Source organism: Eurosta solidaginis, chromosome 2 (assembly GCF_040869045.1).
Source record: "Eurosta solidaginis isolate ZX-2024a chromosome 2, ASM4086904v1, whole genome shotgun sequence".
NCBI lineage: Eukaryota > Metazoa > Arthropoda > Insecta > Diptera > Tephritidae > Eurosta > Eurosta solidaginis.
The window spans coordinates 253,984,892-254,008,968 of NC_090320.1; the positions used below are offsets into that span (position 1 = coordinate 253,984,892).

A 24,077-nucleotide genomic window follows, 5' to 3' on the forward strand; every position below is an offset into this window, starting at 1 on the left:
AAACTCTTTGGGTTGTCCCAGTTTCGTTTCTACCTGTTTCTGGAATTTAGTCCAGTTTGTTGACCTAGGGTTTCTAAAGGTTCCTGCCTTCCCTACGCTCTTTAGGGGGATGCTGAGCTGATATACACATGTTCGGAGAAGGATGGTCTATCAATAACCATCCAATCATACCTTGATATATCACGTTCGGAGCTCAGTGTAATATCCAAAACATTGCTGGATGTTGGACCAATGTATGTAGCGACATTTTTTCTGTTGGCTATCAGCAAAATGGTTTGCAGGATGTAACAAAATGGAGATTCGCCTCTCTCGTTCGTATCTGCTCCTCCCCAGGCATTGTGGTGCGCATTAGCTTCCGCGCCTATGACCAACCGGCCTTTGCGCCCTTCGTCCTGTACTAGCCTCTTGCACTCTATCGGTGAAACCTCCGCAGCATGGACCATGTAGCAGGATGCCAGGATAAGTGCATGCTTATTCCTTTGCTCAGCGGCAGCCACCACTACGAGGTCCTCAGCAGTGTAATTAGGCAGCATATATGAATGCACATGTTTCCTTTCCATTACTATAGCTCGCACCCATCCTTCCGTTTGCGCATAGTAAACTCCAAATCCGCGCACGATAAGTCCAGAAACCTTTCCTCCCGATGAAAGCCACGGCTCCTGGATAAGCGCCACGTCAAACGAACCCTCCTCTAGAGTTAGGGGGAACTCGCTCGACGCCACTTTACTGTATTGGAGGTTTATCTGTAGGACTCGCAGCAGCATTGGGCTGTTTGTCTCCCTCCAGCACCTTCGCCGTGACGTCGTCGTCCTCTCCTTGCCCTTTTCGTTTAGAGTGTTCGAAGCCCCCTTCAGCCTCTTGTAACTGTTGTGCCGGGTGTTCCTCTGTGCGACTGACAGTACCATCTGGCTGTTGGTCCTCTTCTAACACCTTCGTGGTGACGTCGGCTATCTCCACCTGTCTTTTTTCCCTTAGGCTTTCGAGGTTCTTTTCGACTTCGCCCCCTTCCAGCGTGTTGGGATCTTCATCCTCGTGACTTCTTTTCCTGAGTCGCATATAAATTTTGCCTGTACCAAAGGACATTTTTCCAAGATGCGTGTACAATATATCCTCCACCTGCTTGTATATTTGGAAGATATAGAACTGACCTTCCTCCGTAGGCCGAGATACAGTAAGTACCTTCCAATCCTGTGTCGTTATGTTCGGATTCTGATTCTGCAGAAGTCGCAGTGTATCCTCCGACTTCATCACGCATGTTATCCATACCTTAGCTTTTGGTACCGTGGGGATTTGCGCTTTATCCACCACCTCATACCATGCGTTCGTGCCTTGTCTTTGGAGGTTTGGAAACACTTCCTCCAGCCACCGCAAGCTCGCGATGTTTTCGCACGCTATCATCTTCACACCATTATGCCATCCCCCCGAATCAAAGGTTGGATAAGGGCTTACTTGGTTGTTCCCGCATCATCTTAAGAATTAAATTAATAATTCCCCTTTCTACAGATCTCCACCTTTCAGCAGTCATCTGTCCGAAAGTACTGCTGCGGTCAACCATCGCCACAGTCAGTGACTGCTTTGCCACATGACTCAGATTCTCGGGAAAAGCCGGAGTGTTAGTTTGAATTTTATTAGGCTTTGCTGGCCTAGTGTAGTTAGTCCAAGTAAAAACTCGTACTTTTTCTCCAATATCACCCTACGTTTCGCCAAGTTCCTTGGCATCCTCAGGGGTATAAACATTGGTGTCAAACTTACATAAAAAGTATTAAATTAACGTGTAAACATCACACAACATCACACAACATAAAACAACAAACATTTAAAACTAAAAACATCCATCAGTACCATGGTCATGGGGTACTTTTGTCATACTAAAATGTCATAAACAAGCCAAACAGCTAGCAGCAACAAACTTGGTGTCTTCTTTTCTGTTCATCGTTCTCTCCCTTCTTTGTAATATGTTTAACCTTTCCAATGTGTATCTCGTCTTTTCTCTCTTCTCCACGTCTATAATTGTTGCATTTTTTAGATCAGGTGTGTGTCCGTGTGGTATTGCGTTTTGACCAAGTGTAGTGCTGGTCTTCTTCTTTTTTCTATCGGCGTCGTGCTCTGCCAATCGGGTTCCTAGTGCTCTTTTCGTTGATCCAACGTAGATTTTGTTGCCGTTCTCGTTGTCTCCACCTTTACATTGAATTTCGTAAACCACGTTGTTTTGTTGGTGTGGTTCTATACGGCACTTTGTACGTGTAAAAATGGTAGAGAGTGTGAAGGAGCCTTAGTGTTAACTCCCTTTGGCACCTCCGAGAAAACCAAAGTCTTAGCTTTAACTCCCCTTAGCACCTCCGAGAAAGCCAGAGTCTTAGCGTTATCTCCCTTTGGCTTATCTACTAATTCCGTAGTTGGAACCTCCCTCTGACTCGCAGCTTTCGAGGTAGTTGCTACCTCGCTATTGGGGCCCATCTGTCTTACAGCTTTGGGCCTACTTGCCTTGTCTATGCGACTGCCCTGCCTCGCGGCTCTGGGACTGGTTCCTTTCTGCCTCTTGAAAGCAGGCTTGTCGCCTTCCGCCGAAAGTTGCCTCTTCATTCTGCCATTCGACGCTTTTCCTCCACGTACCGGTTGCAGGACCGAGGGTTTCAAGCAGCAAACCTTATGAACTGCCTTGGACCTACTTCTACCGCCTCATGGGCCCATTCCAGGTGCTCGATCTCCACTTCTGTTGGGTCGACCACTGCTACCAGGAGTTGGACAATTCTTAGTGCTGCACGGTACTGCGAGAGAGCTCTTTTACTTCCTCTGCTCCGTACCCTTCTCCACTTTTCTACTCCGTTTTCATTTGTGTGCTTTTCCAACACGGAGTTCATTGAATCAGCACTACTCTCGCTCCCCGAGTACGACGCATCGCTTAATGCGTATTTGTCGTCCTTGGCTTGCGATTCAGTCCTCCTCTTATCACCGTCCTTATTACAATCAGGTAATGAGTCGTTCGTCTTGGTCGTACGACCACCTGCCTGACAAGGCGGGCTCTGCGGTCCAGTATTATATACGGCGAAAGAACCGTCAGCTACAGAAGCGCCCCTTACTGTGGTAAGGCCATCAATACTTCCCGAGGTGAACCGTTATTGGGAAGGCTCCGTTCGAATACAGCCGAATTTATCCCCTGGCTGCAAATCGCCCAATAGGCACAGCCCACATAACACCGCGGATTAGGGGGTTGGCAGTTCTTGGTCATCGACATACCGCCGCCCTCCTATGATGCGAAACGGCGTAGATGCCAGCCCTAAACAGCTCCGCCTAACAGTCGGGCACTATGGAGAACGGCTAAGCCCTCACACCAACAACAAGGTGCCTACCTAGTGAGGGATTTATATATGTAATACCACGAACAGTATTCCTGCCATGATTCCAAGGGCTTTTGATTACGCACTGCAGAACTTTTTCATTTTCTTCTACTTAATATGGTCGGAGTCACAATCATTTTACAAAGTTTTTTCTAAAGTTATATTTTGCGTCAAGGAACCAATCCAATCACCATGTTTCATCCCTTTGTTGGTATTTGGTACAGATTTATGGCATTTTTTAATTTTTCGAAATTTTCGATATCCAAAAAGTGGTTGTGGTCATAGTCGGATATCGCCCATATTTAATACCAAAATAAAGTGGGTTCAGATAAATACGTCAATTAAGTGTAGAAAAGATGTATCAATTTTTGCTCAAGTTATCGTGTTAACGGCCGAGCGGAAGCACAGACGGTCGACTGTGTATAAAAACTAGGCGTGGCTTCAACCGATTTCGCCCATTTTCACAGAAAACAGTTATCGCCAAAGAAGCGATACCTTTACCAAATTTAACAAGGATTGGTAAAGTTTTGTTCGACTTATGGCATTAAAAGTTTTCTAGGCAAATTAAATGAAAAAGGGCGGACCCACGCCCATTTTGAAATTTTTTTTATTTTTGTATTTTGTTGCACCGTATCATTACTGGAGTTGAATGTTGACATAATTTACTTATATACTGTAAATGTATTCAATTTTTTGATAAAATTTGACTTAGCAAACAATTTTTTTTAATTGGGGGTGTTCGTCATCCCATTTTGCAAATTTTTATTTAGCATACATATAGTAATAGGAGTAACGTTCCTGCCAAATTACAGCTTGCAAAACTTTTACATTACCTTCTTTTAAAAGTGGGCGGTGCCACCCCCATTGTCCAAAATTTTACTGATTTTCAATTCTGCGTCATAAAGTCGACCCACCTACCAAGTTTCAACACATTATCTGTCTTTGGTAATGAATTATCGCACTTTTTCGGTTTTTCGAAATTTTCCATATCGAAAAAGTGGGCGGGGTTATAGTGCGATTTCGTTCATTTTAAACAGCGATCTGAAATCACTACCCAGGAACTTACGTACAAAATTTCGTAAAGACACCTCAAAATTTTCTTTTTTTGCCCAAATCTTTTTTATATATAGAAGTCTGTATCTATTTCGATTACTTTATGCCATTACGGGGTACCATTGAGCTCTGCGCAACTGAGTATAAAACAAGTAAGGAAGGCTAAGTTCGGGTGTAAACGAACATTACATACTCAGCTGAGAGCTATGGAGGCAAAATAAGGGAACATCACCAGGTAGGAAAATGAACCTCGGGTAACCCTGGAATGTGTTTTTATGACATGTGCATCAAATGGAAGGTATTAAAGAGTATTTTAAGACGGAGTAGGCCATAGTTCTATGGGTGGACGCTATTTAGGTATATCGCCATTAAGCTGCACCAGGGGTGACTCTAGATTTTGTTTATACGATATGGGTATCAAATGAACGGTGTTAATGGGTATTTTAAAAGGTCGTGGGCCCTAGTTCTCTAAGTGGACACCTCTTAGAGATATCGCCATAAAGGTGGACCAGGGGTGACTCTATAATATGTTTGTAAGATATGGGTGTGAAATGAAAGGTGCTAATGAGTATTTTAAAAGGGCGTGGGCCTCAGTTCTATAGGTGGACGCCTTTTCGAGATATCGCCATAAAGGTGGAACAGGGGTGACTCTAGAATTTGTTTGTACGATATGGGTATCAAATAAAAGGTGTTAATGGGTATTTTAAAAGGGAGTGGGCCTTAGTTCTTTAGGTGTACTCCTTTTCGAGATATCGCCATAAAGGTGGACCTGGAGTGACCCTAGAATTTGTTTCTACGATAAGGGTATCAAAGGAAAGGTGTTAGTGAGTATTTTGAAAGGGAGTGGGCCTTAGTTCTATAGGTGGACGGCTTTTCGAGATATCGCTATAAAGGTGGACCAGCGTGACTCTAGAATTTGTTTGCACGATATGGGTATCAAAGGAAAGGTGTTAGTGAGTATTTTAAAAGGGCATGGGCCCTAGTTCTATAAGTGGACACCTTTTAGAGATATCGCCATAAAGGTGGACCAGGGGTGACTCTATAATTTGTTTGTAAGATATGGGTGTGAAATGAAAGGTGCTAATGAGTATTTTAATAGGGCGTGGGCCTCAGTTCTATAGGTGGACGCCTTTTCGAGATATCGCCATAAAGGTGGAATAGGGGTGACTCTATAATTTGTTTGTACGATATGGGTATCAAATGAAAGGTGTTAATGGGTATTTTAAAAGGGAGTGGGCCTTAGTTCTTTAGGTGTACTCCTTTTCGAGATATCGCCATAAAGGTGGACCTGGAGTGACCCTAGAATTTATTTCTACGATAAGGGTATCAAAGGAAAGGTGTTAGTGAGTATTTTGAAAGGGAGTGGGCCTTAGTTCTATAGGTGGACGCCTTTTCGAGATATCGCCATAAAGGTGGACCAGGGATGACTCTATAATGTGTTTGTACGATATGGGTATCAAATTAAAGATATTAATGAGGGTTTTAAAAGGGAGTGGTAGTAGTTGTATAGGTGGTCGCCTTTTCGAGATATCGCCATAAAGGTGGACCAGGGGTGACTCTAGAATGCGTTTGTACAATATGGGTATCAAATGAAAGGTGTTAATGAGTATTTTAAAATGGAGTAATCCTTAGTTCCATAGGAGGACGCCGTTTCGAGATATCTCCATAAAGGTGGACCAGGGGTGACCCTAGAATTTGTTTGTACGATATAGGTATCAAAAGAAAAGTGTTAATGAGTATTTTAAAAGGGAGTAATCCTTAGTTCCATAGGTGGACACCTTTTCGAGATATCGCCATAAAGGTGGACCCGGGGTGACTCTAGAATGCATTTGTACAATATGGGTATCAAACGAAAGGTGATAATGAGTGTTTTAAAAGGGAGTGGGCTTAGGTCTATAGGTGGACGCCTTTTCGAGATATCGCTATAAAGGTGGACCAGGGATGACTCTATAATGTGTTTGTACGATATGGGTATCAAATTAAAGATATTAATGAGGGTTTTGAAAAGGGAGAGGAGGTAGTTATATATGTGAAGGCGTTTTCGAGATATCGACCAAAATGTGGACCAGGGTGACCCAGACCATCATCTGTCGGGTACCGCTAATTTATTTATATATGTAATACCACGAACAGTATTCCTGCCAAGATTCCAAGGCCTTTTGATTTCGCCCTGCAGAACTTTTTCATTTTCTTCTACTTAATATGGTATGTGTCACACCCATTTTACAAAGTTTTTTTCTAAAGTTATATTTTGCGTCAATAAACCAATCCAATTACCATGTTTCATCCCTTTTTTCGTATTTGGTATAGAATTATGGCATTTTTTTCATTTTTCGTAATTTTCGATATCGAAAAAGTGGGCGTGGTCATAGTCGGATTTCGGCCATTTTTATGCCAATACAAAGTGAGTTCAGTTAAGTACGTGAACTGAGTTTAGTAAAGATATATCGATTTTTGCTCAAGTTATCCTCTTAACGGCCGAGCTGAACGACAGACCGCCGACTGTGTATAAAAACTGCGCGTGGCTTCAACCGATTTCGCCCTTTTTCACAGAAAACAGTTACCGTCCTAGAATCTAAGTCCCCACCAAATTTCACAAGGATTGGTAAATTTTTGTTCGACTTATGGCATTAAAAGTATCCTAGACAAATTAAATGAAAAAGGGCGGTGCCACGTCCATTGTCCAAAATTTTACTAATTTTCTGTTCTGCGTCATAAGTTCAACTAACCTACCAAGCTTTATCGCTTTATCCGTCTTTGGTAATGGATTATCGCACTTTTGCGATTTTGCGAAATTTTCGATATCGAAAAAGTTGGCGTGGTTATATTCCGATATCGTTCATTTTTAATAGCGATTTGAGGTGAGTGCCCAGGAACCCACTTAGCAAATTTCATCAAGATACCTCAAAATTTACTCAAGTTATCGTATTAACGGGCAGACGGACGGACGGACATGGCTTAATCAAATTTTTTTTCGATACTGATGATTTTGATATATGGGAGTCTATATCTCTCTCGATTCCTTTATACCTGTACAACCAACCGTTATCCAATCAAAGTTAATATACTCTGTGGGCTTTGCTCAACTGAGTATAATTAGATAGGTAGTTTGTGTGAGGATGCAAAGTTTCACGTTTTTGGTGATTTGCATGTAAAAACTATGACCACGAACCACTTATTTCAACAATATATGACGAAAGCGTAAGTATTTGATGAAACTTGAAGCCTCTAGCCGTAAAAAAGGGGCTGCAATGATATACGGAAATATACATAGATTCGGAAAATGACACCCTATTAATTTTGGCCAATTGTCCCTGCCTCTTGAAGATGTCACTCGTAATATCATTGATAAACACCAAAAAGAGCAATGGACCAAGAATGCTACCTTGTGGGACACCCGATGTCGCAACATACCAATAAGAGGAAGCATTATCAACCATAACCACGCATAGTCTATGATATAAGTACGACGTCAGCATATTTAAAAATCCAGAATGAAAGCCAAAACAGTCATTTCATACTATACGGAAAATATATGTACCCAATCTTATTACGATCCCTTAATTTTTCTTCGAGTTATGGCTCCCGAAACAAAAAAATATTTTGGTAATAAAAGGAGCGGTGTCACGCCCATTTTCAAAAATTAAATTTTTTCCCTTTTCTTGTTATAATTTCACTTGCAAAAGGAAACACCATTGATATAAAGTTTTTTTTTCCAAAGATATAGCTCATTTTATTCGTCCACGACCCTTTTAGAAATCTTTTATATAAAAATAGGGGTGGTCCTGCACCAATTTTGTTAATTTTTCTTCGAAGCATTCTTCATAGTAAAGGCAACCTCTGTTGAATTTTGTTATGATAGATTTAGCGGTTTTCGATTTACGCTTAATGATATTTGTAAAATTGATTTTATCAAAAGCGGGCGGTGCCACGCCCATTTTCAAAAAAAAAAAAAACAATAGTCTTAATATCAGTTCAATAATCAGGTTTTATGTGTTTTCCAAAATGATATATATGTAAAAGTGGGCGTGGTTACCATAAGATTTCCCTCATTTTTAAATGGGAGATTAGCGCCAAGGAACCCATATACCAAATTGTAACATTTTATTCTCAATATTTACTAAAGTTATCGTGTGCACCGACAGATAGACGGCCGGATGGGCGGACATGGCTAAATTAATTCCTTTTTCATCTTTAGCATTTTGATATGTGGATGTCTATATTTGTTTCGATTCGTTTATGCCCGTTAGTTACCAAAATAAATACACTCTTTGTGAAAAAGCACGCTGACTATAACAATATTGTTATTGTGTTGCTTTAACATAAATTTATGTTCACTTAAGTGTATTTTTCTTATATCAACTTCTCAAAATCTTATTTTTTATTTACACATTTCAAAACAGATAAAACTAGTTATGTGTACCCATTGTAGTTTTCATTGAAAATATTTGTACATTGCACACGTGTCAATTTAATAACACAACTGAACTTTGCAAATAGATAGATTGGTAACGGACGCGAAATTTGCACGCATTTCAACGTTCGTAAAGGCGAACATGAGCAACGGACTGACCAGATATTACAATATTTGAAGCAACAATTGTGGGTACCTCAAAAATTTAAGTACATATATATGACCATATATATGTTGAGGTTCGGACGTGAAAAAAAAAAATAAAAGTATTTTTTAATGCTTGTCAAAATATGCAAAACTTAAAGAATCCAAGAGAGAATTCACATTCTTTAAATGAAAGACAGAAGGTGAAATAAAGACCCAATGCCTGTATATTTTCGAAATATTAACTATCTCTTTAAAACCCTGGATATAAACTTTAGTACCGTTACGGACGCGGCAATTTTTCTCAGTGAATTACACTATATGATATTGAAAATATATTCTTTGCGAGACATCAAGTTTTAGATGTAGTAGAGTAAACAAAGTATGCATACCTGGAATTTCGAATACGCACTCAAATTCCGGGCTAAGGCCCAAAACCCCGTTTTCATAAGCGGAGACGTATACTGGTATATAACTCTCCCTCTGTTTATTCTTCGATAAATTTTTAAGTCATTCAATAGAGTAGGTTAATGTGCTTTCTAACGGTGTACAAATGTTAGTTTTATAGAAGAAATAGAACAAAAGTACAAAACTTTAAGAAGGCCATATATAATTTTACGTTCAAAAACTCACGAATGTAATAAATCCATTAAAATTTGGATAAGATATTCCCATTTAACCATTTCTAGTTGATAAATATATATATATATATATATATATATTTTTTTTTTTTTCAAGCAGACGAGATTCACAAGCAAAATGCAAGCTAGTTTGTACTGCTTTCCTTTAAGTATTTTTATACTCAGTTGAGCAGAGCTCACAGAGTATAATAACTTTGATTGGATAACGGTTGGTTGTACAGGTATAAAGGAATCGAGATAGATTTAGAATTCCATATATCAAAATCATCAGTATCGAAAAAAAATTTAATTGAGCCATGTCCGTCCGCCCGTTAACATGATAACTTGAGTAAATTTTAAGGTATCTTGATGGAATTTGGTATTTACGTTCCTGGGCACTCATGTCAGATCGCTATTTAAAATGAATAATATCGGGCTATAACCACGCCCACTTTTTCGATATCGAAAATTTCGAAAAACCGAAAAAGTGCGATAATTCATTACCAAAGACGAATAAAGCGATGAAACTTGGTAGGTGAGTTGAACTTATAACGCAGAATAGAAAATTAGTAAAATTTTGGACAATGGACGAGGCACCGTCCACTTTTAAAAGAAGGTAATTTAAAAGTTTTGCAAGCTGTAATTTGGCAGTCGTTGAAGATATCATGATGAAATTCGGCAGGAACGTTACTCCTATTACTATATGTATGCTTAATAAAAATTAGCAAAATCGGAGAACGACCGCGCCTAGGTTAGTCAAATTTTAACAAAAAAAATTGTATGTCTTTACAGTACATAAGTAAATTATGTCCACATTCAATTCCACTAATAATATGGTGCAACAAAATGCAAAAATAAAAGAAAATTTCAAAATGGGCGTGGCTCCGCCCTTTTTCATTTAATTTGTCTAGGATACTTTTAATGCCATAAGTCGCACAAAAATTTACCGATCCTTGTGAAATTTGGTAGGGGCTTAGACTCTAGGGCGATAACTGTTTTCTGTGAAAAGGGCGGAATCGGTTGAAGCCACAGTCGACCGTCTGTCCTTCCGCTCGGCCGTTAACACGATAACTTGAGCAAAAATCGATATATCTTTACTAAACTTTGTTCACGTACTTATCTGAACTTACTTTGTATTGGTATAAAAAATGGCCGAAATCCGACTATGACCACGCCCACTTTTTCAATTTCGAAAATTACGCAAAATTAAAAAAATGCCATAATTCTATACCAAATACGAAAAAAGGGATGAAACATGGTAATTGAATTGGTTTATTGACGCTGTTATGTACACAAGTTCTAATATAAGACTGGTTTATTAATTCAATTCATTGTTATACATAAGTCACAGAGTGAATCGCTTACATCTATTAAAGAGAACATAAGAGTAACAGTTCGTGTTTGTGGGATACTCCACATCTCCCCCTTTAAGGAAAAACACCTGAAATATTACAATATAAAATAGTGCACATCGTTTAAAATATTTGATTATGAATGGATAAAGCTTTGGCTATCTATGCTTACATATTACGTTATTAATTCAATTAAAGTTATTATCATAATATATTTGCTTAGATCTGATATCTGTCGGGATGCTTAATTATGCGACCAGATTTCGTAGTAGTTACATATCTCGGTATGGTGCGTGGAGATGTCGTCGTAGGTGCATCTGATTCATTGGAGCTGAGATTTTCGGTTTCCGAAACTTCAGCAGCACTCTTGGTACTTTTCATTGGAATCTCTCTTACCTCCCCAGGTTCATATGGAACGTCTTTGCGTCTGGCGGACACAAGATGGAACGAGTTTCTGCGAAAGTCTCCGTTGCTTGTGCTAACGATGTATGAGCGAGGTGTTTCTGCACACTGTTTAATGCGACCCCACGAGCATAAATCACGAATCCACACTACATCTCCCACTTCAAATTGTTCTCGCTGGGTAACAGTGTGTCTTTTGTCATAGTTATTAGCTTGCTTGCTCTTTAGCTCCCTCTCATTTCCTATCTGCTTGTCAAGGTTATAGTTTGGCACCAATTGTTGCTGAATAATGGGTAAAGTGGTGCGAATTTTCCTACCCATTAACATCTCTGCCGGTGAAAAGCCGTTTGCTAATGGCGTTGCTCGATATTCCATCAGCGCTAAATATGGGTCCCTATTCTTCTTCAACAGTGACTTTACGGTTTTCACCGAAAACTCTATGAAGCCGTTGCTTTGCGGATATCGTGGTGACGAAGTTATATGTTGAAATCCCCATTGTTTGGCAAACATCGCAAAAGCTGATTGATTAATATGCTGGAACTGTGGTCCGTTATCGGATCGGACTATCTCTGGTATGCCATGTCTACAAAAAATTGATTTAAGATGATTTATGACGCAGCTTGTGGTTTGATTCTCAAGTTTGGCTATTTCTGGGTATCGCGAGAAATAGCCACTGACTATTAAATAGCTGTTAGAATTGTGAAAAAATAAATCAGTCCCTACCATTTGCCAAGGACGCTCCGGTGTTGCGGTGCCCATCAAGCTTTCATGTCGCGGTATGGTATTATGTATGCAGATAGAGCATTTCTTTATGTGGTTTTCGATATCTTTTCCACGGCCTGGCCACCACACCGATTGTTGGGCCCTTGTCTTACATTTTACGATTCCCAAGTGGCCCGCGTGTATCTTTTCTAAGACTTCCTGACGAGGCCCCGTCGGAACTACCACGCGACAGCCATGCATAAGCAGATTACTATTCAGTGATAAACTTTGTTTCTCGTTATAATATGGACGGACCTGTGATTCAATTCGGTATCGGTCCGGCCAACCCTCTAAACAATACTTCACTACTTTTTGTAAAACAGCATCTTTCTTTTGAGAGTATTCATAAATATTTAATTTGCCTTGGGTCATGGGCAAACTGGCAACAACATTGTTGACATATGTCATTGCATCTTCTTCAAGACAGCCCTCGTCTGCTGCTATCTCTTCTTCGACTGGATGACGTGACTGTGCATCCGCCGCAACTAGGAATTTCCCTGCAGTGTAATAGATTTCATATTGGTATTTCATCATCCGCATTCTGAATCTTTGTAGTCTTGGTGTAAGTTCGTCCAGATTTTTCGAAGTAAAAATCGGTATCAACGGCTTGTGGTCGGTCTCTATGCTGAACTGTATTCCAGTGAGTAGTTCTGGAAACTTTACGACTGCAGCCTAGGTAATCGCCAACGCCTCTTTCTCTATCTGTGCATAGCCTCGTTCTGCCGGCGAGAGCGACCTTGACGCGTACGCTACCGGACGCATAACGGCCTCTTCGTCTATTTGTAGCAAAACCGCACCTAGGCCGTATGACGACGCATCTGTTGAAAGAATGGTTTTGTGTGTTGGATCGTGAAGCTTGAGCACCGGTGATTTGGTGAGCATCTTTTTCAACTGCCGAAAAGATGTTTCTTGGCTGTGACCCCATCGGAATTCTGTTGTACTTCGAAGTAACTCATTAAGCGCTTGTGTCCAGTCTGACAATAATGGAATGAACTTACCAAGGAAGTTTACCATTCCCAAAAACCTTTTCAACTCTGTTACTGTGGTGGGGGTTGGATAGTTTTCGATGGCCGCTATTCGTGAACTGTTTGGCCGGATTCCGCTGGCATCGACAACGTGACCTAGAAACTTTAGGGAACTAGTACCAATTTCGCAATTGTCCCTGTTTAATGTAGCGCCATTCTCTTGTAATTTTCTTAGAACTTTACGTAGAATATCATCATGTGATTTGGCATCCGAGCCAAACACCAATATGTCGTCCATTTGGCAGACTGCCCCCTTAATGTCGCGCAGTATATACTGCATCCGATTTTGATAAATCTCGGGAGCCGAGGTAATACCAAAAGGCATTCTCAAAAAACAGTACCTACCAAACGGTGTTAAAAATGTTGTCAATAATTGGGATGCCTCGTTTAACTTTACTTGCCAAAATCCCGAATTAGCGTCTAATTTGGAGAAAAGTTTTGCTCCTGCTAATTGTGCCAGAGTGTGATCGGCCACCGGCATCGGGTGTATTTCCCTTTCAACGGATGCGTTTAGCTTAGTTAAATCAACGCATAGGCGAATATCACCATTACTTTTTGTAGTAATTACCATAGGCGAACACCAGGGTGTGGGCTCGTCCACTTCTTTTATTACCCCCATCTTAACCATTTCGTCCAGCTTGGACTTCAAAACATTGCGTAGGGCTACCGGTACTCTCCGTGCCGTAAATATTTGAAAGGGCTTAGCATCATTTTTCAATTTGATGTTACATTGGAAGTCTTTTAAGCAACCAAGCGCATTGAAAAGTGATGGAAATTCTTTATTGATGTCAACTGATGATTTTTGTGTTTTTATTTGCGTACGATCTTCGCCGCCTATGTATGATATGGTATTTTTTGTAATCAACTCTAACCTCATACTCGTACTCAAGCTAAGCAAATGTTTCTGCAGACCTTCGATTACATAAATGTTGCTTTTTATTTCATTTTGCTGAAATTTCATATCTGCCTGAAACATTCCCTTTACTACTAATGCTTTTCCGTCCGGTCCCGAAATAGCTTTGTCAGATTTGTATAGCTTTGTATTTGAAAAAGTATTTCCATACGTTTCGTATGAAATCGCATCAATCGGCGACCCGGTGTCTATCATAAAATTAATATTACCTTGGTTTACGTATATTTCTACTTGTCAAGAGTGACATTCGTTTATGTTATTTACTGAGAGCATTCCTAAAAATTCCGTTTTTCCTGAAGGTAACTCGTGAAGTGAGGTGTTTAGTTGGTTGACTCTGGGCTTACTTTTTGCTTCGCTTGATTTGCATACGCTTGCAAAGTGATTCATTTTTTTACATTTGTTGCACCTCTTACCCTTCGCTGGACAATTGTTCTGATTCACGTGTACATACTGAGAACCGCACCAAATGCATTTGCTTTGCCCCTTTTTACCACCCATGTTCTTGCCTGTGCTTCTGTAAATTTAGAAAAAACTTTGTAAAATGGGTGCGACACCTACCATATTAAGTAGAAGAAAATGAAAAAGTTCTGCAGGGCGAAATCAAAAGCCCTTGGAATCATGGCAGGAATATATCAGGGCCGCAGAGAGCCGAGCCGGGCCCCTGGGACAGTTCGCATTTACGGGCCCCCCTAAAAAATAAACTCAAACCATTAAAAAAATAACATAACATACATAAATTTTTCAATTCACATTGTCAGTGTTATTTAATATAAAATAAGATTTACTGGAGCACTTACATAAATTAAATGTTACATTTCATTGTTTGATTTGCTTAAATTAACTTTTTCTAAATATGTACATTTTAAGAGCTTAAATCAGCCAAGGAAAACCTTCAGCGCTTTTTGGTCTGCGTATAAGGAAATTACCGATTCAAAACTAATGCTGCCAACAAGGCTGGTCTCCAACGCTAATGTTCCAAGGCTTGTCAAGCGATTTTGGCTCCTAATAGAAGGTAAATTATTTTTCACGCGAGACAATAGACTGACTAAAGGACGCTCCTCTTCAGCCACACTAACTGGAAGTGTGCAAAATATTCTTAATTCCATGCAGATAATACGAAATACTACTTCCATCTTCAAGTCATGAAATTTGTTCAGAAGTTGAAATGGTGGCAGCGAATCACATCCCAAATTTCCTAAGTGGATGTCTTTGAGATGAATTATTTCATCTTTATATCCGTAGAAATATCGATGCCATAACTCGCGCATTTAATCGCAATATCATTTACGGCTTCGAAACGTCTTTTCATGTTACCAATCAAACATTCCAAAAGAAAGTAAAAACTTTCTGTTTGAATTGAGTTTAGGAATCACACTTAGGTGATTCGCCAGATAATTCATCGAACTGGCGCTTTCTTATCTTCCTTCTTTCTCTGTGAAGGTATTCACAACTCCTATACTCCCCGCAATAACCTTACATTCCTGCAGTATGATCGACCATTGATCCCTGAGCTTCTTCAACTCATCAATCAGGCTACGTATATTTTCTGTTTCCACGTCCAATGTGGCATTTCTAGCTTGCAGTACCAGATTGCGATGGTTAATTACCGTCAAAACTTTGAGCTAAATTGAGGCTAAGAATATACACTCCAATTTCCCCATATATGATTCAATACCTTTCAAATCCGTCTGAACTCAGATTCAAAAGCTTGACCGTCAATAGCTTTCAGTATTTGGTGAATGTGAGTTGCGAAAAGTTTCACACTATCCACACGAGTTGACCATCGTGTTTGTGACATGCTGTACAAGGAGAAATTAGTTTTTTCCTTGAGAATTTCACATCTCTGAGCGCTTGCGCTAAAGATATTATACAATTTCTGCATAATACCGAAAAATGTGATGACCTCTGCACATTAAAAAATTTACCAATAATTGCACCACTGACAAAAGAAATACGAAGCTTGCAACAACTAACACGAAACTGACCTATGTAAGCTTATCCACGGCATACTCATATGTTTGCATAAATTTGCGCTACGCAAAACAAGTCAAGTGTACTAATTTTTTAAATTAACGCCCTAGTTTATAATCAGCCTGTATTTACAGATGTCACTGGCTTTACAAAAATGAAAAAGCAGTACGACCAAACCGATACCGGCATAGTTATAGTCGAAATAAAATGTGATTTTAAGTTAGTTGAAGCATTTTTGACAGATAACGCTTATAAAATTGTGTCAAAAACGTTTATCTAACTTGAAATCTCATTTTTTTTTTTACTATGACTATGCCCCATAGTATGTGATTGGCTGCTTATGATTTTAGTTTAGTGATTTTCAATTTTAAAACAATTTTTTATAGCAACAAAATATCAATACTGCTTTGCCTTGCCGGGCCCCCAAAAACCTTCCGGGCCCAGGGCAATTGCCCTGGCTGCCCCCTCTCCGCGACCCTGAATACTGTTCGTGTTAGGTAGGTAGGTTGAACTGGCCGGTCCATGAGGACCTCACATAGACTTATTGAGTACGTAGTGTTACCAAAAGTTTGTTTTAACGACCAATCTGAAAAACCCTATCAAAAACCAGGACCTATGTTATAAAATAACACCGTCCTCTTTGCAAATACTAGCTTCCTAGGACTTAAGCCAGTTGCTGCTTCTAGATCTGACAGCTGTATCACTCCTAATAGCTGGAGTCTTAGCCTGGCAAGTGCAGGACACGAGCACAGAACGTGCTCGATCGTTTGCTCCTCCAACCCGCACTTCCTGCATCTGCTATCACTGACCAAGCCTAATTTAAAGGCATGTGACGCCAGAAGGCAGTGTCCAGTCAGAATACCCGTCATGAGTCTACAGTCCTCTCTTTTTAATTATAGAAGCAACTGTGTTAGTCTAAGGTTGTAAGACCTACACATAATTTTCGACACTTTACAGCCTCGCGCTTGAACTTACGCCTTTCCCGCTTGGTCGATCATGTGCATCTCTCGCATTCGCTTAATCTCGCCCAATCTAATTGGGACATCTACAGAGCAAGCTTCAAGGGATGCGCCCTTTTTAGCTAGTTCGTCCGCTTTTTCATTCCCATCTATTCCCATATGCCCTGGGACCCAATATAGATGTATGCTTCTCCCTGTCTCGATTCTATCCAGAGACTGCTTACACTCTAACAAGCATTTAGATGCTGTGCTATGCGAGATTATTGCCTTAATTTCTGCTTGACTGTCAATATAAAAGTTAACACGGTTGCAGCTTAAGCTATTCTCTTCCTGGGTTTCTACTGCTTTGGTTACGGCTAATATTTCTGTTTGGAAAACGCTACATTAATCCGGCAGCCTGTAAGATCTGCCTATTTCCGGATAAGCGCAGTATACCGCAGACCCTACTCTTTCCACTATTTTGGAACCATCGGTGTACACATGTTTCGCCTCGTTCGCCATTTGCGCAACCTTGCGCCAACCTTACACCTCTATTGTGGCCTTAAGGTCGGCGCTCAAGTTGCCCCGAAGCACCAAGCCTGGTTGCGGTCGTTAACGCTTTGTTCTTTGCTACCAGGTCTACAGGTGGGATGTACAAATGGCATACAGTGCAGCCGTCGGGGTTGTTTTCAGGGCTCCCGTAATGCTAAGCATTGATATTCTGCATACCCCCTCTAATTTTTTGAGGTATGTTGTTTTTTGTGTGGCTTTCCACCAAACAAGAACTCCATAGTATAGAATAGGGCTTACAATTGCTGTAAAAACCTAATGAGAAAGATTGGGCGATAGGCTCCACGTACACCCCAGCATTCTTTTACATGCATAGAGTGCCGTTGAGGCCTTCTTGACCCTCTCCTCCTCGTTGAGCTTCCGTGACAGCTTACTGCCTAGGATGATTCCTACATATTTTGTGCAAGGTTTCTCCTGTAAGGTCACCCCTAATAACTTAGGCCTGGTCCAATTTGAGACCTTGTACCTCTTTGTAAACAAGACCATATCCGTCTTCTGCGCATTGACTTTCAACCCGACATTAGATGCCCAGGTATGAATATCCCGAAGCGCCCGATCCATCAAAGAACTAATCGTTGGAAGGAACTTTCCACTTATGACAATTGCAACGTCATCTGCGTAAGCCGTAAGTTTAACGGGTCCCTCATCGAATTGCCTGAGCAGTTGGTTGATGACCAGCGTCCACAGCAGAGGTGATAGCACCCCTCCCTGTGGCGTGCCTCTGTCCACTGATTTCGTGGCCTCGAACAATCCCCATTGTGATATAATCTTTCTGCAATTTAACATGCAGCCGATCCATCTGATTAAGGCAGGATGTACTTTAATGTAATTAAGACCATCCATAATCGCCCATTTTGCAACATTATTGAAAGCCCCGGCAATGTCCAAGAAGACTCCTAGAGCATACTCCTTATATTCCAGGGATTTCTCTATGCTTATTACCACCCTATGGAATGCGGTGTCTTCCGACTTTGGTGTACGCATCTTGTATTGTGGAGAGCAGCTTTTCATCCACGTTGGACTTTATGTACAAATCTATGAGCCTCTCAAAGGTTTTGAGCAGAAATGATGTTAAGCTAATGGGTCTATAGTCTTTGGGTACAAGTGACCCATCTTCCCCGCCTTTGGTAGAAAAGCTATACGAGCAGTTCTCCAAGAGTGCGGTACATGATTCAGTCTTATGCACCCATCGAATATTATTTTAAGCCATTCCACGACCGCCCTACTTGAGACTTGTAGCATGGCCGGGAATATACCATCTGGGCCCGGCGATTTAAACTTAGAAAACGTCTTCACTGCCCACTCGATCTTGGTATCGGTCACCAAGCCCGGCACTGCTAGCTCCGTGATCGAAGTGTAAGTGATATCTGCTGGCTCTTCTAAACCGTCTCCCGATGGAAAATATGTATCGAGAAGCACCTCCCCGTTCTCTTTCTTTATTAGTCCCTGGACTATGTTTCCATTTGCTAGGAATTTTTTCAACCGTGCTGTTTCGCTGGAGCACTCTATGTCCGTAAAGAAACTTTTCCATGACTTTCTCTTCGCTCTTGTAATTTCACGCTTGTAGATCCTCAGTAGATCCCTGTACTCGTCCCGACACGCTTCACTTTCCGCTGTCGTTGCGAGCTTAAACATTTCTTTTAACTTCCTTCTTAAAAGACTCAGCTCATTGCTCCACCATGGCGGCTTTGCTTTTCCTCTGAATCTTCTTAGAGGGCAAGCTTTGCTATACGCAGTCATAAGCGTCCTTGTTAGGAATTCATTCGACTCCTCCAGTTCCTCTACATTAGCAACATCTTCGGGTTGCCCCAGTTTGGTTTCTACATGTTTTTGGAATTTAGTCCAGTTCGTTGACCTAGGGTTTCTAAAGGTTCCTCCCTTCGCTACCCTCTTTAGGGGGATGCTGAAGCTGATATACGCATGGTCAGAGAAGGATGATCTATCAAGAACCATCCAAACATACCTTGATATATCACGCTCAGAGCTCAATGTAATATCCAGAACATTGCTGAATGTTGGATCAGTGTATGTAGGGACATTTCTCCTGTTGGCTATATGCAAATTGGTTTGCAGGATGTAACAAAACAGAGATTCGCCTCTCTCGTTCGTATCTGCTCCTCCCCACGCATTGTGGTGCGCATTTACATCTGCGCCTATGACCAACCGCCCTTTGCAGCCTTCCTCCTGTACTTGCACTCCATCCGTTGAACCTCCGCAGCATGGGCCATGTAGCAGGACGCCAGGATAAATGCCTGCTTATTTTTTGCTCAACGGTCACCGCTACGAGATCCCCAGTGGTGTAATTAAGCAGCACATATGAATGCAGCTGTTTCCTTACCATTACTACAGCTCGCACCCGTCCTTCCGTTTGCGCGTAGTAAACGCCAAACCCGCGCGCGCTAAGTCCAGAAACCTTTGCTCCCGATGAGAGCCACGGCTCCTGGATCAGCGCCACGTCAAACGATCCCTCCTCAAGGGTTGGGAGGAGATCGCTCGGCACCACTTTACTGTGTTGGAGGTTTATCTGTAGGACTTGCAGCACCATTCGCTGTTTTTCCCCCTCCAGCGCCTTCGTCTTGACGTCATCGTCCTCCCCTTGCCCTTTTCGTTTAGAGTATTCGAGGCCCCCTTCAGCCTCTCGTGACTGTTGTGCCAGGTGTTCTTCTGTGGGAGTCACAGGACCATTTAGCGGTTGGTCCTCTTCTAGCACGTTCGTGGTGACGTCGGTGACCTCCACCTGTCTTTTTTCCCTTAGGCTTTTGAGGTCCTTTTCGACTTCGCCCACCTCCAGCGTGTTAGGGTTTTATCCTCGGGACTTCTTTTCCTGAGTCGCATGTAAATTTTGCCATGCCAAAGGACATCTTGCCAAGCTGCGTGTGCAAAATATCCTTCACCTGCTTGTTTATTTGGAAGATGTAGAACTGGCCATCCTCGGTAGGCCGAGATACATTAAGTACCTTCCAATCCTGTGTCGGTATGTTCGGATTCTGATTATGCAGAAGTCGCAGTGTATCCTCCGACTTCATCACGTATGGTATCCATACCTTAACTTTTGGTATAGTAGGGATTTGCGCTTTATCCACCACCTCAAACCGCGCGTTCGTGCCTTGCCTTTGGAAGTTTGCAACCACTTATTCCAGCCACCGCAAACTCGCGATGTTGTCGCACGCTATCATTTTCACACCATTTTACCATCCCCCCGAAACAAAGGTTGGAAGGGGATTACTTGGTTGTTCCCGCCTCATCTTAAGCATTAAGCTAATAACCTCCCTTTCCACAGATCTCCGCCTTTCAGTAGTCATTTGTCCGAAAGGACTGCTACGTTCAACCAGCGCCACAGTCAGTGACTGCTTTGCCACATCAGTCATCTTCTCGGGAAAAGCAGGAGTCTTAGTGTTATCTCTCTTTGGCACCTCCGAGAAAGCCGGAGTCTTAGCGTTAACTCCCTTTAGCGCCTAAGAGAAATCCGGAGTCTTAGCGTTATCTCCCTTTGGCTTATCTCCTACTTCCGTAATTGGAACTTCCCTCTGACTCGCTGCTTTCGAGGTAGTTGCTACCTCGCTATTGGAGCCCACCTCTCTTACAGCTTTGGGCCTACTTGTTTTGTCTATGCGATTGCCCTGCCTCGCGGCTCTATGACTGGGTCCTTTCTGCCTCTTGAAAGCACGCTTGTCGCCTTCCGCCGAACGTTTTCTTTTCATTCTGCCATTCGACGCTTCTTCCTCTTCGTACCGGTTGCAGAACAGAGGGATGCTCGCAGCAAACCCTTTAAACTGCCTTCGACCTACTTCTACCGCTTCATGGGCCCATTCCAAGCACTCGATCTCCATTTCTGTTGGGTCGACCACTGCTCCCAAGCGTTGCACAATTCTTAGTGTTGCACGGTACTAACTGGAAGTGTGCAAAATATTCTTAATTCCATGCAGATAATACGAAATACTACTTCCATCTTCAAGTCATGAAATTTGTTCAGAAGTTGAAATGGTGGCAGCGAATCACATCCCAAATTTCCTAAGTGGATGTCTTTGAGATGAATTATTTCATCTTTATATCCGTAGAAATATCGATGCCATAACTCGCGCATTTAATCGCAATATCATTTACGGCTTCGAAACGTCTTTTCATGTTACCAATCAAACATTCCAAAAGAAAGTAAAAACTTTCTGTTTGAATTGAGTTTAGGAATCACACTTAGGTGATTCGCCAGATAATTCATCGAACTGGCGCTTTCTTATCTTCCTTCTTTCTCTGTGAAGGTATTCACAACTCCTATACTCCCCGCAATAACCTTACATTCCTGCAGTATGATCGACCATTGATCCCTGAGCTTCTTCAACTCATCAATCAGGCTACGTATATTTTCTCTTTCCACGTCCAATGTGGCATTTCTAGCTTGCAGTACCAGATTGCGATGGTTAATTACCGTCAAAACTTTGAGCTAAATTGAGGCTAAGAATATACACTCCAATTTCCCCATATATGATTCAATACCTTTCAAATCCGTCTGAACTCAGATTCAAAAGCTTGACCGTCAATAGCTTTCAGTATTTGGTGAATGTGAGTTGCGAAAAGTTTCACACTATCCACACGAGTTGACCATCGTGTTTGTGACATGCTGTACAAGGAGAAATTAGTTTTTTCCTTGAGAATTTCACATCTCTGAGCGCTTGCGCTAAAGATATTATACAATTTCTGCATAATACCGAAAAATGTGATGACCTCTGCACATTAAAAAATTTACCAATAATTGCACCACTGACAAAAGAAATACGAAGCTTGCAACAACTAACACGAAACTGACCTATGTAAGCTTATCCACGGCATACTCATATGTTTGCATAAATTTGCGCTACGCAAAACAAGTCAAGTGTACTAATTTTTTAAATTAACGCCCTAGTTTATAATCAGCCTGTATTTACAGATGTCACTGGCTTTACAAAAATGAAAAAGCAGTACGACCAAACCGATACCGGCATAGTTATAGTCGAAATAAAATGTGATTTTAAGTTAGTTGAAGCATTTTTGACAGATAACGCTTATAAAATTGTGTCAAAAACGTTTATCTAACTTGAAATCTCATTTTTTTTTTTACTATGACTATGCCCCATAGTATGTGATTGGCTGCTTATGATTTTAGTTTAGTGATTTTCAATTTTAAAACAATTTTTTATAGCAACAAAATATCAATACTGCTTTGCCTTGCCGGGCCCCCAAAAACCTTCCGGGCCCAGGGCAATTGCCCTGGCTGCCCCCTCTCCGCGACCCTGAATACTGTTCGTGTTAGGTAGGTAGGTTGAACTGGCCGGTCCATGAGGACCTCACATAGACTTATTGAGTACGTAGTGTTACCAAAAGTTTGTTTTAACGACCAATCTGAAAAACCCTATCAAAAACCAGGACCTATGTTATAAAATAACACCGTCCTCTTTGCAAATACTAGCTTCCTAGGACTTAAGCCAGTTGCTGCTTCTAGATCTGACAGCTGTATCACTCCTAATAGCTGGAGTCTTAGCCTGGCAAGTGCAGGACACGAGCACAGAACGTGCTCGATCGTTTGCTCCTCCAACCCGCACTTCCTGCATCTGCTATCACTGACCAAGCCTAATTTAAAGGCATGTGACGCCAGAAGGCAGTGTCCAGTCAGAATACCCGTCATGAGTCTACAGTCCTCTCTTTTTAATTATAGAAGCAACTGTGTTAGTCTAAGGTTGTAAGACCTACACATAATTTTCGACACTTTACAGCCTCGCGCTTGAACTTACGCCTTTCCCGCTTGGTCGATCATGTGCATCTCTCGCATTCGCTTAATCTCGCCCAATCTAATTGGGACATCTACAGAGCAAGCTTCAAGGGATGCGCCCTTTTTAGCTAGTTCGTCCGCTTTTTCATTCCCATCTATTCCCATATGCCCTGGGACCCAATATAGATGTATGCTTCTCCCTGTCTCGATTCTATCCAGAGACTGCTTACACTCTAACAAGCATTTAGATGCTGTGCTATGCGAGATTATTGCCTTAATTTCTGCTTGACTGTCAATATAAAAGTTAACACGGTTGCAGCTTAAGCTATTCTCTTCCTGGGTTTCTACTGCTTTGGTTACGGCTAATATTTCTGTTTGGAAAACGCTACATTAATCCGGCAGCCTGTAAGATCTGCCTATTTCCGGATAAGCGCAGTATACCGCAGACCCTACTCTTTCCACTATTTTGGAACCATCGGTGTACACATGTTTCGCCTCGTTCGCCATTTGCGCAACCTTGCGCCAACCTTACACCTCTATTGTGGCCTTAAGGTCGGCGCTCAAGTTGCCCCGAAGCACCAAGCCTGGTTGCGGTCGTTAACGCTTTGTTCTTTGCTACCAGGTCTACAGGTGGGATGTACAAATGGCATACAGTGCAGCCGTCGGGGTTGTTTTCAGGGCTCCCGTAATGCTAAGCATTGATATTCTGCATACCCCCTCTAATTTTTTGAGGTATGTTGTTTTTTGTGTGGCTTTCCACCAAACAAGAACTCCATAGTATAGAATAGGGCTTACAATTGCTGTAAAAACCTAATGAGAAAGATTGGGCGATAGG

At 41.5% G+C, this 24,077-nt stretch overlaps 1 protein-coding gene across 14 annotated transcripts in view; it reads left to right on the plus strand.

Moving 5' to 3' along the window:
* kek2 (kekkon 2) overlaps window positions 1-24,077 on the plus strand; it is an 894,871-nt gene that overhangs the window by 621,939 nt on the left and 248,855 nt on the right. For 3 of the 14 annotated variants that reach the window (XM_067767644.1, XM_067767646.1, XM_067767643.1), the window contains exon 3: window positions 14,891-15,035. The exons of the other annotated variants lie outside the window; for them this stretch is intronic. The gene's annotated coding sequence lies outside the window, so the exon portion shown is untranslated. The remainder of the gene's footprint in view (window positions 1-14,890; window positions 15,036-24,077) is intronic. 14 annotated transcript variants of the gene reach the window in all.